The sequence below is a fragment of the Panthera pardus genome, unplaced genomic scaffold (genome assembly GCF_024362965.1).
Source record: "Panthera pardus isolate Hobbes unplaced genomic scaffold, ASM2436296v1 HiC_scaffold_16, whole genome shotgun sequence".
Classification (NCBI taxonomy): Eukaryota; Metazoa; Chordata; class Mammalia; order Carnivora; family Felidae; genus Panthera; species Panthera pardus.
The window spans coordinates 124,697,715-124,718,459 of NW_026526721.1; the positions used below are offsets into that span (position 1 = coordinate 124,697,715).

Genomic DNA, 20,745 nt, shown 5'->3' on the forward strand with positions numbered 1-20,745 from the left:
GAAAATGTGAATTTACATCAAAGTAAAAAATATTCTGAATTCAGATTTCTTGAAAATGACTCTATGATGGGGGGATGTGAGTGGAGTGGTCTTGTGTCCCAAGTGTGAATAAAGTCTTATCTGAAGGAGACTATCATCAGGAAATGGTTTATCATGTATGTGGCTGCCTCTGGGATAGATTTGCCAGTCTAGATCATAACTGGGAGATGTTTCAGTCAGATAAAGTCAGTCTTAGATTCCTTATCCTCCACTATTCAAAATATATTCTCACCCTGGTTTTATTTTCCATTCACATTTAACTTTGTTACATGTAGGCTCTTGTGTTGCAAATACTCAGTAAACTTAAATATGATGCCTATAAATCCCATTTCATCTTCTGCACGAATGCCCTAATTCAAATGCCGGCTTCCCCTTAAAGTCTAGGATAAGTCCACTGTAGAGGTTCTGTGTGATCGACTTTATAAAGGGATGAAAATCAGGCCAATAAAGCTGTCTACACGTCTCTTAACTTGAGGCCAGTTCAAGAGTATAAATTAATCCTGATCTTGGGTGAAGCCATATTTCAGCTGAAACTAAAGTTGCTTCTCATCAATGCATTTATGGATCTAAGCATTCTTGGCTATTAAAAAAGTGAGTCCTTAGCATTATTGGGGTGAAAAAGCATCATGCAGACCTGGGAAGCTTACTTGAGGATGTGGATCTTCACAATCCTAGAAATCCTTGTGGCAGCAGAGAAGATGTTGCTGTGTCTTTGATATATTCACTTGGACTGTGGGGGCTTGTTTAGAGTCAGAAGAATGCCACTCAGCACCTGTGGGCCTTTCCCAGTCCCTGTGGTCAGGCATCACAGTGATCAGTCTGACCCATACTATGTCAGAACAATTATTTGAGCCATGCTACCAATGATGGAGAAACTGTCTCAGGTTCCTGTTATTAATGGAAAATAAACTCAGAATTAATATCAAAACTCAGCTTTGAGAATATTAGGTTCTTTAAATTGCAATATTTTCTAATAGAAAAGCCAAAGAAAACTTTAGATAGAAGGGAAAATGTTCAGTTTCAGGATTTTAAGAGTTGGTATTGTGCAGTGGTCATAAACATAGCCTCTGAACCAGATTGCCTGGGTTCAATTCCCAGCTGTGCCCTATAATCTTGGGAAATTTACTTAACACTCTGCTTTAGTTTTCTCATCTATAAAATTAATGTAATAATCCTACTATCTCATAAGATTGTCATGAGAATTAAATGAGTTAATACAGAGAAAACACTTAAAATAGTGCCTGACACAGAATGTTTAATACATAAGAGCCATCACGCTGTTATTTTCATTATTACCACAGCTACTATGATTTCCCACATGTGGGACAAGAAGCAGACTAATGATAGTTTACAGTTTACTTTCTTTCTGGGCACACCTCTAGTTCATTTTATTTAATTCTCTCAATAATACCCTGATGTAAGTAGTGTTCATGTGCTCATTTATCCTCACTTGTTTATTTCAGTCCCCTATTCAGTCCGTATTTATTGGGTGTCCATTATATGGCCAGACACTGCTCTGGATGCTGAGAAAGAAGCAGTAAAGAAAACAGGGAAGCAGGTGGCTCTGTCTTCATGGAGCTTACATTCAAGGAGAGGGATACAGAGACTAACTAAAAACGAACCAGGTAAAATATAGAGTATGTCAGATCATAGCAGGTGCTATGAAGAGTAGCTACACAGGGAGGTAAATCAGAAGAGCTCAGGATGAGAGTGTTGCGGTTTCCAGCAGAATGTAAGTGAGGACCTCACTGGAAGGTAAGGGTTTGAGCAGAGGCCTGACGGATATGCGGGCAGCAGGTCTGCATCTGTCAGCAGTCCTGGCATCCTGGCCAGCCAGAATGCAGAAATCAGAGTGATAGGTGGATTGGAGTACTTGAGAAAAAACACCAAAGTCAGCATTGCTGGCGTGAAGTAAGTGAAATAACATACCCATAATAGGGACACAGAAGGAACAACAGATTTTGTATGGCCTTGCAAAGCTTTATAAAGACTTCAGCTTTTGTTCTGAGTGGCTAGAAAACCATTGCCTTTTTTTAAGGGACTAGATTTGTTGTGATGAAGATTTAAATACATTGCGTAAAAAAGTTTATCAGTTATGAAACTATCATTTCATACATTTTATCTGTTGTGTTTTTTGGTTTGGGTTTTTTAAAATTATTTTAGGCGAGAAGGTAGATCTGTAACTTACTGCTCTCTCTTGGTTGGAAGCAGACGTCTGCCATTATAGTTTTGCCTTTTCTAATAGTTCATGTAAATGAAATCACATACTTTGTAGTCTTTTCTATTTTGCTTCTTTCATTCAGCATAATGCTTTTGTGATTCATCTGTGTTGTTGTGAGTATCAGTAGCTTGTTCCTTGTTACTGCTGAGTATAATTCCATTGTTTGGATGCACCACAGTCTTTTAATTAAATTTTTTAAAATTTATTGTTTTATTTTAATTTTACCACCACAGTTTTTTAAATTAATTCTGAGTGATCATTATTTTTAAATTTTAAAAGCTTTACTGAAGTATAATTAATACTCAATAAATTGCTCACAACTAAAGTTAAAAATTTAATAAGATTTGACATACATACATACCTGTGAAATCATCACCACAATCAAGATGATAAACATTTTACCCCTAAAAGTTTCCTTATGCCTCTTTGTAATCTCTCCCTTCCTCCCCTTTCCACCTCAAGCCTCAGGCAACTATCTGTTGGCTTTCTGCATTTTTTAGAATTTTACATAATGCAATCATACAGTGTGATTGTCCTTTTTTTGTCTGGCTTCTTTCACTTAGAATGACAGCATATATATTCATTCAAAGACATGTATGTGAATTTTCATGGTTGCTAAATCTGCATCAGGCAAAGACTAGAAACAACCCAAATGCCCCTCAACATGTGAATGGATAAACCAATTGTGATATGTCCATATAAAAGAATATTACTCAATAAGAAAAAAGAACAAACTATTAAAACACTTAAAACATGGATGAATCTCAAAATAATTATGCTGAGTAAAAGCCAGATAAAAAACAGCCTATACTTTATGATTTCATTTCTATAAAATTGAAAACTATAGAAAATGCAAACTATGTTACAAAAGCAAACTATATTACAGTTGCTTCAGGATAGGGAATGGTGAGGAGGGTGGGAAGGAATGATCACAAAAGGGCATAAGGAATCTTTCAGGAGTGATATGTTCACTATCTTGTTTACAATGATAATTTAATGGATGTATACATGTGTTAAAACTTAACTAAGTTGTACATTTTACTTATATGTATGTCAATTATATCTCAATAAATCTGTTAAAAACCAACTACAGAGCATTTACCCAATAAAATTGTTTGAATGAAGAGAACTACTAAAATATTTCAAAATTACACTGAGAAATTTTATACACACACACACACACACACACACACACACACACACACAGTGTATGATCCATGATTGCCAGTGGCCAGGGTGAGGAGTAGGGTTAACTGTAGAAGGGCATGACAGAAGTCTGGGATGATGGAAATGTTCCACATCATGACTGTGGTAATGGTTACATGACTTACACACATTTGTCAAAACTCACTGAACTGTACACTTAACATAGGTGAATTATTTTTTTTAAGTTTATTTATTTATTTTGAGAGAGAGAGAGAGTTGGGGAGGGACAGAGAGAGAGAGAGAGAGAGAGAGTGAGAGAGAGAGAGAGAGAGAGAATCCCAAGCAGGCTCCACACTGTCAGTGTGGAGCTCATCCTGAGGCTTAGATTCACAAACTGAGATCATGACCAAAGCTGAATTCAAGAATTGGACACTTAATGACTGAGCCACCTAAGTGCCCCCATAGGTGAAGTTTTTGTATGTGAGTTGTTCCCCCTAAAAAAAGGCTGCCTGAAAAGCAATTAAATCACTCTAATCTAGTCACTGGGGACAGAGTCAACATATGTCCAGGGGTATAAACTCAGTGGAGGAGGCAAATCATAAACATGTAAACAAGGTGGAGGGGGGTGAAATAGGCAAAGGGGATTAAGAGTACATTTATCATGAAGAGCACTGAATAATGTATAGAATTGCTGAATCACTATATTGTTTACCTGACACAAATATAACATCATACATTAACTAGACTGGAATTAAAAGTAAAAAATATAAATATGTAGGGGTGCCTGGGTGTCTCAGTTGGTTAAACGTCTGACTTTGGCTCAGGTCATGATCTTACAGTTCATGGGTTTGAGCCCCATGTCAGGCTCCAGCACAGAGCCTGGAGCCAGCTTCGGATTCTGTATCTACCTCTCTCTCTCTGCCCCTCCCCACCCCTTGCTTTGTCTCTGTCTCTCTCAAAAATAAATAATAGACACTAAAAAAACTTTAAATATTGTAAACATGTAAACAATGAAGATCAAGTCATTTCACCAAGAGGTAGACTAAAGCTGACGTGTGTGTGCACACATGCATACAAAGTCTCCTGCAGCCTGAGAGTCCAGGGAAGGCTTCTCTGAGGAAGACATATTGGAGCTGACACCTGAGTGACATGAAAGGACAACATGTTAAGAACAGGACAGAGCCTTCTAGACAGAGGAAGCAGGTTGTATAAAGGGTCTCAGGAACTGTTATCACATTCAAGGAACAGGAAGAAGGCCACTGAGGTTGGAGCAAGTGATGATGGGGAAAGGCTTGTTGTGTTGCAATCATGCAGGGCCTTGAGGTCCTGCACGGAAGGACAGAAGGCTCTGTGGTCCTTTCCTCTTCCAAGATTCTACTCCATTCATTTCATCATTAAATATTTTATAAAATGTTTGAGGTCAGTGTCCATGGCTTTTTCTTTTGTTTTAGATCCCAGCTCAGTTCATATTGGATGCTTAGTTTAGTGCTTGTTAATTTATTTGCTTACCATGTGAATTATACCTACAATATACTGGGTTCACTCTCCTTGAAAACTATTCTATGTTCTTTCTTAAATCAAACTCCTTATTCCTCTCCATCACAATAAGAGATCTTTTGACTTTAAGGGTTTGATGTTCCCTGCATCACTGCTACTCTTGATTTCTGGAAGTTTTGCTTTTGACTGGCAGAATAATGTTTAGAAAGGAAAGCTGAAGCTTGCTGCGAAAGATTCCCTTGGATAACAAGATCCCTAGAAAATATATCACTCATCCCATTGAAATTCACCAGCCATATATTGGGTGCCTGCTGTGTGCCAAGTCCTGTGCTAAGTTTGGCTGGCATCACAGTGTTGAGTCACAAGTATAGACCTTGGAATTATACTGTTGGGGTTCAGGTCCTAGCTCTTCCAATTATAAGCTGCAGGACTGGGAACAAGTTAACTAACCAGTCTTATCTTTCATTTTCTTTTCTGTAAAATGGGGATGATAATAAAACCTGTTTTGTAAGCAGTGGTGAGGGTCAGAAGCAGATGATGTATATAAAGCCTAAAATATTTTTGCATAGGTACTCAAAAATTTGGCTATGGGCCTAAACATTTGACATATCTGTGTTTAACTCAAGGATCCTACATAACGGTTGCAGCCCTCCAAAAGCAAGGGATTGTCCACGGTGGATGTGCTCTGAGGCCCAGGGGCAGGAGGCGGGCAGGCTTTGCAGAATGTCAGCATGAGCTACAGCTGCACAGAAACATCCCTGCACGTTGGGACATCTTGAAGTGGTATTGACCTCGGCCCTCATTACTTGCCCATCTTTTCATTTGACATTCGATTAAAATCATGGCAGGAAAGAACCAGAGGTTAGGGTTTGTGTCAGTCCTTACTTCTCTATCATTACATTATACTAGCACCCTGGGACTAGAGCAATAGAAAGACAATTTTTATAAGACCAGTAAATAACCTTCAAGCAGATAAAGAATTATTACATAAGGAATGGTGTATCGTTAATTATTCTCCATCTCTACAGGGGACAGACAGTGGAAGTAGGTTTGGCATTCCAAAGGAGAGAGAAGTTGGCTAATGGGACGAACTTCCTGACAAGGGGGTTATTAAATACCGTAATGTGTTATTAAGGATAGTGGAGAATTCTCTTACTAGAAAACATTTTAAAAGAGCAGAGGTGGTCGCCTACCCGGAATGATTAAGTTAGTCCCACTTGGTGGCAGTGAATGAACAAAGGAAGATTTCCAGCAGCCTGTGGATGCAGTGAAATGCACAGTGGTACTGAACACCTGTTTCCTGAGCTCTCATTCTGTGCCAAAAGTGCTGGTGCTGGGGATAGAGAGCTGAACCAGAAATGGGCCCTGCCCTCAGTGAGGTCAGGGTGTGGAGCCAAGTATCCTGGGGGACTGATGGGTGCATGGAGGTTGACGACCATGGAGAACCATGGTGACTGACCACAAGTCTCCTATACCAGACCTTGGATACCTGGTAGATATGCCCCAATGCTGGGAGCCTATGCACGAATCTTCCCGTTCAGCATACCCAGGTGATTGAGGCAAATCCTCCTGGTTCCTGTTGAATAGATGTCCATGAGGGTAACCCATAGGCTGGTCAGCTTTGGTTCCTGGCCTGTGGACTTAGAACTGCAGTCCTGTCCAGGAAGTTCTCTCTCTCCCTTCTATAGCTCACAGTTATTGTCTAAGATCTAAGATTTTCCACTCCTGCCCTTTCATCCCTGTGAGAGTTTAATGGACCTAAGAAAGACTGATTGCAAAGAAGGGATGATTGGGAAGCCTGAGTGGCTCAGTCAGTTAAGCGTCTGACTCTTGATTTTGGCTCAGGTTGTGATTTCATGGTTCTCGAGATCGAGTCTCACGTGGGGCTCTGTGCTAACAGCACAGAGCCTGCTTGGGATTCTCTCTCTCTCTCTCTCTCTCTCTCTCTTTCTCTTTCTGCCCCTCCTCTGCTTGCATGCATGTATGTGTGCACCTACTCTCTTTCTGAAAATAAGTAAGCTTGAAAAAAAAGAAAAGAATGGATTATCTACTTGGCTTTGAGAATGAACTGTCCTGAAGACATCAGCCCCTCATCTTACTGGGATGATACAGTCCTTGTTAGGAGCACAGGCTTAGGAAACAGGCAGAAGGATTGACTCTTTTTCTTTCTTTCTTTCTTTCTTTCTTTTTTTTTTTTTTTGAGAGAGAGCACGAGTGGGGGTGGCACAGAAGGAGAGGGAAAGAGAGAGAGAGAGAGAGAGAGAGAGAGAGAGAGAGAGAGAGAGAGAAAATCTTAAGCAGGCTCAGTGCAGAGCCCCACTCAGGGCTCAATCTCACAACCATGAGATCATGACCTGAGCCAAAATCAAGAGTCTGATGCTTAGCTGACTGAGTCACCCAGGCGCCCCAGGACTGTCACTTTCCAACTGAGTGCCTGGGCCTATTTAACTCTTCCACAAATCAGTTTCTGCATCTGTAAGCAAATGAGGTAGTGTATGATGGTGCTTATTATAGAACCTGGAAATAATAAGATCTCAAAAAATTGAACTTATGCTTCTATTATTATCAGTGTTCCATTGGCAAATGGAGTAAGGCCCATGGAATCCTTCCTTCCCTCTGATTTGTCTGTGGTGTCTCCTGATTCACTGTTGCTGTGGGAGGAGTATGACCAACTACCCTTAATTTGCCATGGGACACAGGATCCATTTTATCCATATCCTCTAAAAAACAGGAGGTTTGTGGGCACATCCCTAAGTTGCCTGATCTGTGGGTAAATGAACCCACACAATGGAAGAGCCAGTGAGTGACTGGAAGGAGAGAAAAAAGTATGGAGTACTAGTGATGCCAATATTTTATGAACAAGTTTGATAATTACAAAAAGATGTTTCTTTGTGTTGATTTGTGCCTTGCTAATAATATTTAGTACTAATTAGGTTTTAAAATCTGTATTATAAACCCTGTAATCATTGGGGCACCTGGGTGGCTCAGTCAGTTGAGCGTCCGACTTCGGCTCAGGTCATGATCTCTCGGTTTATGAGTTCGAGCCCCGCGTCAGGCTTTGTGCTGACAGCTCAGAGCCTGGAGCCAGCTTCAGATTCTGTGTCCCCCTCTCTCTCAGCCCCACCCCTGCTTGTGCTCTGTCTCTCTTTGTCTTTCAAAAATGAATAAACATGAAAAAATTTATATAAACCCTGTAATTATTAAAAATACTTCACACCACCAGTCCTGTGTGTGTGTGTGTGTGTGTGTGTGTGTGTGTGTGTGTACCCTTTGACTATTTAGGGATGTTTTGCTAAGGATGCACCTAGAACATGGAACAGTGTTTGAAATACTAAATGTAATTTTTGGACTCCCACGGTAGTTATTATCTGTTTTTTCTTAATGTCATTCCTTTCTTTTTTAAACATTATTTATTTACTTAAGTAATCTCTATATCCAAGGTGGGGCTTGAACTCATGACCCGGAGATCAAGAGTTGCATGTTCTTCTAACTGAGCCAGCCAGGCACCCCAGTTATCTGTTGTTTGCCCTAGGTGTACATAAAACTTTTCAGACAGACACTCCTCTGGGAATAGCCTATTTGATTCCAGCATTTCTTTAAAACTACTTGCAACTGCTGAAATGTTTTCCCACTTTCCCTCTGGAGATCTGACCAGTTTCCTCCTCTCCTCCTTTCTCCATATTCAGACTCCTCTCCTGTTATCTCAGTCTCTCTCTCTCTCTCTGTCTCTCTCTCTCTCTATCTCTCTCTCTCTCTCTCTCTCTGTCTCTGTGTGTGTGTGTGTGTGTGTGTGTGTGTGTCTTTCTCTCTCACACACACATATCCCTGTCAATCCTGCAGCTACATATGGCCAGCATGTCTGTCATTAGTTTTTTCCTGTTTCCCACCAGTTCTTGTGCTTGGGACCCTGCAAATGAGTGGTTTGGGTGGAGCGTGGACAGTCAGGAATATTTCATCCCAGGATATGTGTGTGTGGAGGGTGTGGGAAGGAGGTGGGGTGTGACATTCAGGAGAGGGGCACCACCCAGGTAGCAGCCTTTGCTTCCTATGCTCACCACAGATGGGGCAACGGGTGTTTTGTTCTCTATCCAGCTGCTCCTTCCGGTAACATGTGGAACAAATGTCTCTTTTGGACCATGATGAGGTAGCGTAGATGGGTCTGTAGCGTCGTTGCATTTGGACTCTCAGCTGGTTTTATTTCCTATTGAACCTTTAATGGAAACGCATACACAGCAAGTCAAGGCCTGTCCCTTTTCCCTTTTTTCTTTTTTTTTCTTTCCTTTTTTTTTTTTTTTATTTCTTCCAGGAGTGCTGATGATAAGGAAAGCGATGTCTAAATCTTCTTAATGGTGTTTATGCAAGCAGTTTTGCTTAGCTGCAGACTGCACAGCCCCCTCCCCAGCCCCCTCCCCTCCCATCGCCCTGCTAATATTGCTGCTTCATTCCCTTCCCTGTTGGCTATTACTATGGACTACAGCAAATCTAAAACTAAATAATCCCCTTAGTGTCAAGTTTTCGGGGCTGAGCAAATAAATCTAACGAAATGCATTATCTAGGTGGAGGAGGCTGTTGTAAGGGGGGAAAGATGAAAGCTATTTTATTTTAAGGCAGAGAATAAACTGTCCATCGTTTGGGGCTCAATTGTAATTTTAACTATTGTTATTTTATTTTACTTAACTACTGTACATGCCCTTTTTTGATTGTAATTAAAAACCCCTGCAAAGCTTCTAAAGGCTAGAATTAAAGGGAGGAAGAGGGAATGATGATCTAAGGAGGGAGTTATGCAAATTCCCTCCAGTCCAGGTAGTTCTCATATTCTGAGCAGGCCAGGGGTGCTGTGAATGAACAATGGCTTCTTCTTTTCTTCTCTTTTGCACACTCTCACATCTAGGATGGGGACAGGAGTGAGAGCAAAGACACCGGCAGAAGAGAGAAATGGGAAGTTGATTTATTTAGGAGAAGAAATCTCAGTCTGTGTATTGTCTGTGAGTGAAGCAGCTTTCCATAGAAAGAAAGGAGGAGTTTCTGTTCCCTTTCTAGCCACATTCAAGGCCAGCTTCAAGGTCTAGGAAGGCCAGGAAGGAGACCCTCAGTAGCTGGGCTGAGGTCTTGCTTACCAGGTTGCTCCTGGTTCCTTCTTCTATTGGCTCTTCCTAGCTTGTCTTTTTCTTAAGCACCTCAGAGAGGCACAGTTCAGTGAAGCTTGGTCTTTGAGCTTTACAACTCTGGAATCAGAGTTGTAGCCAGGATGGGTGGAAATAGTTGCCAAATGCCCTCTATTTATTTGCTCACTTAGTAGTACATTTACTTATGAATTCATTCTTTAAAAAAATGTGATTGAGCATTTACCAAGTTCCAGACATTATTCTGGGCACAGAGTTATATAGCAATGAATAAAACAAAATCATTGTCCTCATGGAAAGGGGAGACAGACAGCAAACAAAAAAATAGCAGGTAAATATGGAGATTGTCAAAAGTGGTGAAAGTATTAGGAAGAAAAACTGAGTAAGAGTGATAGGAAGAGACAAGGAGGTCAGAAAAGGCCTCCTGTCTCATTCATTCATTCATCAAATGTTAACTGAGCACCTAGTAGAACCAGGCTCTGTTCTGGGCCCTGGGGATGCAGCAATGAACAAAGCACACAAATTTTATGCGCTCATTGAGTTTATATTCTGCTTAGAGAAAGTATCAATAAACAAGGCAAATAAAATGTGTGCTAAGAAAAAAACCAAAGTCTGAAGAGATAGGGGATAGGGCTTTGGGAAGTTGAGATTTTAGCTCTGCTCTTTGAGCAGAGACTTGAAGCGAGGGAGTGAACTGCATGAATACCTGGGAGTAGAATGTTCCAGACAGAATAGCTAGTACAAAGATCCTGAGGTGGTGCCCAAGCTCAGCATGTTGGAAGAAGAACAAAGAGGCCAGTGTGGCTGCAGCAGACTGAGGGCAAGAAAGTGGGCTCTAGTATGGTGTTCAGCAAAGTGAGGCTCCCCAAACCGTGTCTCAAAGACCTCTGTGCTTTCTTCTGTTCCTGTGGCCATCACTGTCCTGGAGTGTTTACACATGTGTCTCTGTGTCACAGAAAGAGACATCTTTTTACCCTCTGAATCCTCAGCACTTGGCACATTTAGATGAAAAGTGAAATGAGTAAATGACATCTGGCCTTTTTTCCTGCTTCAAATTTTTAATCTATTTTTTTATGAGAAAAATCCTTCTCGGCAACCCACCTAAAAATATCACTATACAGAGAAGCTTCAATTTCAGTCTCCCTCCCTGCAAGGAAAGGCCCCTCCTCAAAGAAAGAAACCTGGTAAGAGATAAACTAAGTCTTAACTGCCCTACTGCAGCAGTAGAGAATAATACATACAGGAGATTCTGAAACAGTGTATCATTAGAAAACTCGGTGCACAATTAAAAATTTTTGTTAATATATTTATTTATTTTTGAGAGAGCGGGAGACAGAACACAAACTGAGGAGGAGAAGAAAGAGAGGGAGACACAGACTCCGGAGCAGGCTCCAGGCTCTGAGCTGTCAGCACAGGGCCTGAGGTGGGGTTCATACTCATGAACCACGAGATCATGACCTGAGCTGAAGTCAGACACTCAACCAACTGAGCCACCCAGCTGCCCCTGGCACAATTTTTACTGCTTATGGGTTGGGCTTGGAAGTTCTTAATGTGGGATATGAGAAGAGGGTGAGTCTTTGGGTTAGTTGTGTTTCTTAAGATGAGGGATGATGCCAACAAAGTGAGCAAAGAAGGAAGAGTTCTAAGAGTCACAGAATTCTGCAGTTGTGATAGCATAACTGATGGGGGTGGGTATGCTGGTTCTCATCCCTTTTACAAGGTAATTGACCCCCAATTGCTTTAGATTTTTCTCATCTCTGTTTAGTATTCCTTTAGGCAGAGCCACTGAGAGCGGTGCAGAAAAGTCTCAGAAATTCTCTTCAAGCTCTCAGCGCAGGGTTCTGAGATGGACACAGACCTGGTAGAAATGTAAAGACCTGCATTTCCTACATGATGGCAATGCCATGCCAAGACTTCTGGGAGATGTAAATAGAGCCACACACAACTGCCTCTGACAGTTTTCCATGAGAAAGATTGTGTTCCGCTGATGCAGCCTCAGAGACAAAAGAGAACAAGGCATAGAGAAAAAGACTGGTTTGTTTTTTTATTCTGAAATAATTTTAGACTTAAAGAGGAGCTGCAAAAAGTAGTTCAGAGAATTCAATTATATCCTTCATCCAGCCTAACATTAACAATTAATACAACCATCACACAATTACCAAAACTAGGAAATTCACATTGGTGTTAACATTTCATGTTCGTATTGGTATCACATCATTAACTGAAGTACAGACCTTATTTGAAGGAAATTTCTTTTCAAGGCATATTTTAGCCTCCCTCTGATAAGTGTTAAACTCTGGTAACAGCAAAGTTCAGTATCATAGTAAAGTTGTATCACCACCATCTGTTGCTCTATAACAAACTACTAGAAATGTAGTAAATTAAAACAACAGTTCTTTATTGTTACACCCCATGATTCTCTGGAGAAGAAATTTGAACAAGATGTAATGGGGACAGCATCTCTCTGCTCCATGATTTCAGACTCTCAGCTGTAAGACTCAAATGGCAGGGGCTGAAGAAAATGGGGGCTGTCCGGGGATCAGCTTCTCTATTTCCACATGGCTAGCTTGGGCTTCCTCACAACATGGTGGTCTTGGGGTAGTGGAGCTTCTTTCTTGGTGGCTCAGGGCACAAAGTAAGGAAACAAACCCAACAGTCCTCTTAGAAGTTGGGCTCGGGACAGGCACAGCGTCACTTCTGCCATAGTCTGTGGGTCAAAGCAAACAAAGTGAACCTGGATTCAAGTGGAGTGTAGATACTTCCCCTCATGATCAGAGGAGTGTCAAAGAATTTGCTGTCAATTTTACTGTGCTACAGGAAACTGTTGTATCAGCTAATTTCATGTTTTGGAGAGGAGCAAGTTACCCTAAAGCAAATTCCCTTTGTTCTGATAAGAGTCACTCGGGAAGCCTTTACCCCTTACTCTGTAGGGAGAAGAAATGTAAAGAAGGTCTTTGTTCCTCCACATGGTTTAGCAAAATCTATCCTACTGTTGATAACCAGAACTCTGAAGGACCAGGCAAATCTATATAATGGATGGTAGTAATTCTGATCAAAGTCTATGGACAGAAAAAGACACTAAGACCATCTATAGATGAAAGGATAAAGAAGATGTGGTATGTATACACAATGGAGTATGAGTCATAAAAAAATGAATGAAATCTTGCCATTTGTAACAACATAGATGGACCTAGAGGATATTATGCTGAGTGAAATAAGTCAGAAAGAGAAAGACAAATACCATATGATTTTACTTATGTATGGAATCTAAAAAACAAATGAACCAATGACAAAAATAAAAACAGACTCATAAATACAAAGAACCAACTTGATTGCCAGAGATGGGGAGGAGGTGAGCAAAATAGGTGAAAAGGATAAAGAGGTACAAATAAAATAAGTCATGGGGATGATAAGTACAACATAAGGAATATAGTCAGTAATAGAATAACTTTGGTAACAGGTGGTACCTACACTTATCATGGTAAGCACTTCATAATGTTTATAATTGTTAAATCACTATGCTGTACACCTGAAACTAATATTATATGTGAAACATATAATCAAATAAATAATTTTAATTAAAAATAAAAAATAGACGTGCCTGGGTGGCTCAGTCAGATTAAGCGTCTGACTCGATTTCAGCTTAGGTCGTGATATCATGGTTCATGGGTTTGAGCCCCATGTTTAGGATTCTTTCTCTCTGCACCCCACACTTCACTCTCAAAAATACATAAATAAAACCTTAAGCAAATAAACAAACTAGGAAAATAAAAGAACACTACGATCCCTAGGGACAAACTAACTGATAGGAAGAGCAGGCCATACATGATCCTATAGGTTTCGGGGAAAGAGGTGGTTCTGGCAGCCCCTCTGGACCCAGCCATCCTGGCATAACAGCTTTGCTCTGAAAATAAAAGGTTAACCATGTGCTTGTGACACAGAGAGGGCACTGTCCTGGCCTGTGTGGTATCTGCACTAGTAAGAGAACCAAGGCAGCAATAGACAAGGACCCACCAGGGACAGAAGCAATGGACAGACTCCCAAGTTTCTATTAGAGATTAGAAGTAAGATTTACTCCTCAGAGTTGCTGGACAGTTCTGGGGAAGGGAGAACAGTGGACTTCCTGCTCACAAGAGCCACATGGGGCACATGGTCTCTATCACAACTACTCAACCATGTATGCAAGGGAGCATGAAAGCAGCCACAGAAAATACATAAATGAATGTGTTCCAATAAAATTTTATTTATGGACGCTGTAATACAAATTTTATATAGTTTTCACATGTTGCAAAATATTATTCTTTTTAATTTTTCTCATTTAGACATGTAAAAACCATTCTTAGTTCACAATCCATATAAAAATGAGGAGTGGACCAGATTTGGCCTCTGGGTCAGTTTGCCAACCCCTGAGTGATAGCAATAACTTACTATTCATTTGGATTTTGTTTTTTTACTTAACAGAGTGTTAAGCAGTATATTATTAACTGATTCAAGAAGTTAAAAGGTAGATAATTCCTGGGTTCAGAAACATGAGGATTCAGCCTCTGCATCACTCAGTGCAGCCTTTACAACTGGGGTCATAGGTCAAGGAGACTGCTGTTGCTCCAGACGTTACTCCTTACCAGTGGCTCTCAAATGTCAGCATGTATCAGAATCATCTGAGGGAATTGTTAAAATACTGTAGCTGGGTCCCACCTTCAGAATTTCTGTTTTAGTAGTCTGGGATGGGACCTGAGAAGTGATTTTTTTTTCATATTCATGGCTAAGATTTATTACAGCAAAAGGAGACAAAGCAAAATTAGCAAAGAGGAAAGACACATGGGGTAAAGTCTAGAGGAAATCACATGCAAGCTTCCAAGAGCTGTCCCGTTGGAGTCACACAGGATGCATTCAGTTCCTCCAGCAATGAGTCATGATAATGCATTTTCTAAAATGGTGTCTACCAGAGAAACTCATTAGAGACTCAGTGCCCAGGGTTTTTCATTGAAGGATAGTCACATAAGCATTCTCTCTGCCTAGCGTGTACCAAACTTCCAGAAACAGGGGTTTAATATAAATGACATTATTTACAGTTTAGGCACAATGGACCATCCTGAGCAGGGGGTGACAGGAGCCTTCCTGAAATCCAGTTTTCAGACGTAAGCAAGGACCATCCTTGCAAGCAAGACTTTCTCTCATCCAGGTACTAACCAGGCCCGACCCTGCTTAGCTTCCGAGATCAGACGAGATCGGGCGCGTTCAGGTGGTATGGCCATAGACTGAAGCAAGACTTTCTAAGAAAACCAGTCATCAAATCTGTTGTGTTACCTTTTGAGAATTTATATTTTTAACAAATTTCCAAGCTGTACTAATGTCACTGTTTGGGGACCACACTTTGAGAACTACTGGTTCATTATAAGACCACAGTCAGGAAGCTGGTTGGTGCAGGGCCAGGGCTTTTTCCTGGTGGCTTTTCACTTCTTACAGAGGAGTGATATCTTTCTCAAAGGAGGGAAATCTTCTCTTTATGTTCACTGGCTCACTTCAAAACTAATCACTGGCTTTGCCAACCATGAGTTATTCCTTGAAGCTGGACAAATGGCAGTCCAACCAAAATTAAATTTCTGTCACAGAATCAATACATAGGGTTTCTAGCTCCAGCACTTTGCCAACTATGTCTTCTCTCTTTAACCTCACAACATGTGAGGTAAGTAAAAGCAGGAATCTTTACGCTGAGAGACCTTTCCAGTGCCAGCTGTGATCACCTGAGATGTGGCAAAGTACTCTTCCCTGATTTCATCACTCCTTGAAGTCAGCTGGCCTTGTTGTACCACCTGGGGCAGAAGGGGGAGGAGATCAGCTCTGAACAGTATGAGCAATTTGATCAGCCTTTCTTTAATATTTTGTCTAAAAGGACCTGATTTAATTATGGAGCTTTTAACCGGGTTTTATTTTCTAGAAAGTTTTCTGTGAACACATAGGCAAAGTTAAATATTTGATCTCTCCAAATATTAAAATTGGAATCAGTTCAGTCCAAGAACCTCAGCTTCCAAATAAGAGAGAATCTTTAGTGACATAGTATCTCATTCTGGTATTTTTATTTTTCTTCAACAGGCTCTAAGTGACTCACTAACATTTTTGTTAATATTCTTCATATCTGGAATCCTGGGTGGCTCAGTCAGTTAAGCATCCGACTTCAGCTCAGGTCATGATCTCACAGTTTGTGAGTTTGAGCCCTGCTTTCGAGCCCCAGAATCCTCTGTCTCCCTCTCTTTGCTCCTACCCACTCACATTCTCATTCTCTCTCTCTCAAAAATAAATAAAAACAAAAAACAAAAAAAATATTTTTCATATCCTCTCTCAGTTGCATTATATTGAGTCTAGTATGATTGGGTAATTTCCTCAAGGCCACGCAATGAAGCAAGAGTCATGAAGTGTTAAGAACGGTGACCCAAGAAATATTCTATAGGGAATAAACTGTGTCATTACCCGAAGAATCTCGAGTTCACTTTCCTAGGAATATCCACTCTATAAATTAAGAATCAATACCACAGTAGCTCTAGCCTTTATGCTGTAATTCCCAATGTGAACTGAACTTCAAAGAAATAACCCAGAAATAGTATAAAACCCTAGAAAGGCCGACCCTACTAAATTACCTTGGCTGCCCTTGCAGTCTCATTCTCTTGGCCTCCTTGAACTTGAAGACAAACATTATCCTTATCTCTAGTAAACTAGACTTGGGAAGATGAATTTTAAAATGTCAAAGATTATGCTATGATTTCTGTCAAAGACAAAGAGATTAAAGAAATAGCCTGCAAGGAAGGTAATGATGACTGCTCAAATTTTGAAAAATAGTTCTGGCTGTACTGTATTATAATACAACAGGTACAAATTAATCCCTGACACCTCTGGAAAAGAGGAAGACTGTATGGTCACACACTCAGATAAAGGTTTAGATACCTGGGAAGATGCTTTGGTTACTAAAGATGTACCTCTTTTCAAGGATAATCTGAGTATTCCTTTAAAACTCTAGCTTAGAACAAGATATCACAATGATCAATTTAGAGGTGTAAGCAAGAATAAGGATACAATTTGCTTTTCTTCTACTTGAACTTCCAACTATACAACTGAAGGCTGGGTTGGTGTTCACTCTGTCCTCACAATGATGTAGCCAACTCATTTCATCAAAGGAATTCTTCTAATACAGAGAAACTTTTCTCGAAGGTAGGAAGTTGCATCTGCTAAGGAAAACCTGCTTCAATACCCCAAGACCTTAAACCCATTATTTTTTCAGTGAAGACTGAGATCTTTCTGATGCCGCCTCAGCAGAAGGACCCAACTTTATGGTAAAGTGAGGTCACAGGCCTGGCTGTGACCTAAACCATGCTGACAAATACATGGTAACATGCTGTGGGTGCTCTCCTAAAATTTATCCATTGTAGACACTGCTGACTGACCAAGGAAACTCACAGTCGTTCTCAACACAAGTCTCTAGACATGAATGTGCTGTTGAGTTTTGTAGCCACTAGCTACGTGTGGCCATTGAGCACTTGGAATGTGGCTAGTCTGCCCTTGCATGTGCTTACATGTAAAAAAAAAACACCACATTTTGAAAACTTCATTAAAAATATATAAGATATTTAATAATTTTATATATTGAAGACTTCAGATATATTGACTTAAACTACACACACACACACACACACACACACACACACAGATAATTGATTAATCCTATCTGTATCTATCTTTTTTAAAAATATGACTTCTAGGAAATTTAAAATTGCATTTGAGAAATAAACCCTCAGCCTTATGGTCAAAAGATCTTTGAAAAGGGTACTAAGGCTGTACAGTGGGGAAAAGGATAATCTTTTTAACAAATGGTGCTGGGAAAACTGAATAGCCACATGTAGAAGAATGAAATTGGACCCTTACCTTATACCTATCCAAAAACTAACTCAAAATGGAGTAAAGACATAAATAGAAGACCTGAAACTGTAAAACTCCTAGAAGAAAACAGAGGGGGAAAGAGCTTCACGACACTGGATTTTCCAATGATTTCTTTGATATGGTACCAAAAGTACAGGCACCAAAAGCAAAAATAGGCAAATGAGACTACATAAAACTTAAAATTTTCTGCAAAGCAAAAAAATTGAGTTAAAAGGCAACCTATAGAATGAGAGAAAATATTTGCAGGTTATATATCTGAAAAATGTTTAATGTCTAGAATATATAAAAAACCCGTACAAGTCAACACCACAAAACAAATAATCCAATTAAGAAATGGGCAAAGGGGGGCAGCTGGGTGGCTCAGTCGGTTAAGTGTCCGACTTCAGCTCAGGTCACGATCTCTCGGTCTGTGAGTTTGAGCCCCGCGTCGGACTCTGGGCTGATGGCTCAGAGCCTGGAGCCTGCTTCCGATTCTGTGTCTCCCTCTCTCTCTGCCCCTCCCCCGTTCATGCTCTGTCTCTCTCTGTCTCAAAAATAAATGAACGTTAAAAAAAATTTTTTTTAAATAAAAAAAAAAATGGGCAAAGGACTTGATTAGATATTTCTCTAAAGAAGACATGCAAATGGCCAACAAGCATGTAACAGATGCTTAACTTCTCTAATCATCAGGGAAATATGGATCAAAACCACAGTGAGATATCACCTCACATTAGTTAGGGTGGCTACTATCAAAAAAAAAAACCCAAAAACATAAAATAACAAATATTAAAGATGATCTGGAGAAATTAGAACCCTTGTGCACTCTTAGCGGGACTGTGAAATAGTATACACACAGTGGAAAACAATATGGAAGTTAAATTAAAAATAGAATTACCATATGATCCCGTAATTGTACTTCTGGGTATATATCCAAAAGAATTGAAAGCAGGATCTTGAAGAAATATTTGCATACCGATGTTCCCTGCAGCATTATTCACAACAGCCAACATGTGGAAGCAACCCAAATGCTTATGCAGGGATGAATGGATAAAGAAAATGTGTTATATACATTAAAATAGAATAATATGCAGCTCTAAAAAAGAAGGAAACCTGTCACACACTACAACACACATAGACATTGAGGACATTATGCTAAGTGAAATCAGCCAGTCACAAAGGGACAAATACTGACTCCACACATGGGATACCTGAAATACTGCAATAGTCAAAAATCATAGAATCAGAAAGTGGAAAAGAGGCTGCTGAGGACTAGAGGAGGGGGAACAGGGAAATACTGTTTAATGGGCATAAGTTTCAGTTTTTCAAGATGAAGTTCTAGAGAACCATTGCATAACAAGGTGCATATAATTAACCCTGCTGTGCACTTAAAATGGTTAAGATGGTACATTTTATGTCATGTGTTTTTAGCACATTTTTTTAAATTACCAATGTGGCTCACTTTTATGTCTCCCATATTTCTATCAGACAGCGCTGCCCCAGATAGTCACTGCCTGTCACTCTGAGTTGGCACACAAGACAAAACCTATTGGCCATGACAGGCCTGAGCAATAGTGTCATGTTTTCCCAGATATGGAGCTAAATTGAGATTTTCCACTTTTTAAAGAATATTTATTAGAGTGGTTGGTTGCAAAGCATTTTTAAAATCTAAAATTGAAGGGTAATAACTATACATAGTTATGTATGATATGTAATAATATATATGATATATATCAAATAACTAATTTGGGGATCAAATTATAGATTATGAGGACAATAAAAGGGATTTTAAGGACAGTTTGGGAGAGACCTCATACTTTCTCAACTAGAGAGCTTGCGCCCTGACAGTGAGAAGCATTCCTAAAGTCACAAAGAGCTCTTGGAACCCACAATCCACCCCCACTCCACTTCTCCCCACCGCAGCCCCAGCAGTGCCTCATTGGTCTGACTCATTCTAATTCCTCATGTTACTTACAGACTGTGACCAGGTGGTTTTGTGACATCCTGTGCTTTTCCCAACTTACAGCCAGAAGTCCTTCCCCGGTCTTTGTTTAATCTTCCTGCTTCCCTTTCATTCTCTGCTTTCTTCCCAAGGACCAGAAAACAGTTGCCGTTTCTCTCTCTCTCTCTCTCACCATCTCTTTACCCTTCTCCTCCCCTGGTCAGAGCAAGAGAATGAAGTTCACATTGGTGTGTCCCTCTCCAGGCTCAGAATGTGAACCACCAGGACCGATTTCCCATTGCACGTTTTCCTGCAAGTAAGCCATCCTAAACTCACCTTAAACAAAAAGAGAAATACACATCTCATTCCATTGCTTCTATCCAGATCAGTTCCACCCTGGAAACTAAGGATGGCTGCAGTGTTTCCAGTGGTTCCCTTGGCAACAACTCAGTTTAAAACTTTCTCCAAACACAAACTTCTTTCTATTAAAGAAGAAAGGACACTATTAAAGTGTTCATTTCTACTGGGAAGAAATTATAATTTATAGTTACATTTTAAACTGTTTATAACAGGTCTGTGACCCCGTTGTTTTGTTTTGTGGTTGTGTTGTTGTTGTTTTTTAAGTTGGTTTCATTTCATTTATTTTTTCAAGACCTGGACACCTGAAGATCTGTATTCCTTAGAGGAATAAAGACATTTCTCTCACCTTGTTTTCCTTTGGACTAATTATCTAGGAGGTTCCCTCTCTGTGCTGAAGAAGGCTCGATAGGTTTGGCAGCAGACACTTGTCACAGTGTCATCTGGGGCTCAGAAATGGAGTTAGGAGTAAGGGGCAAATTTTTTTTTAAAGGAACAAAGCTTAGGTATTTTTT

At 40.1% G+C, this 20,745-nt stretch overlaps 1 long non-coding RNA gene across 1 annotated transcript; it reads right to left on the bottom strand.

Annotated features, from left to right (window-relative positions):
* Positions 1 to 12,238: 12,238 nt before the first annotated feature.
* LOC109258257 (uncharacterized) lies at positions 12,239 to 20,301 on the bottom strand. The gene is made up of 3 exons (XR_002076262.2): positions 20,210 to 20,301; positions 19,907 to 20,089; positions 12,239 to 12,733 (listed from the first exon to the last, which is right to left on the bottom strand). It is a non-coding gene; the product is annotated as an uncharacterized LOC109258257 (long non-coding RNA).
* Between the last annotated feature and the right edge of the window lie 444 nt (positions 20,302 to 20,745).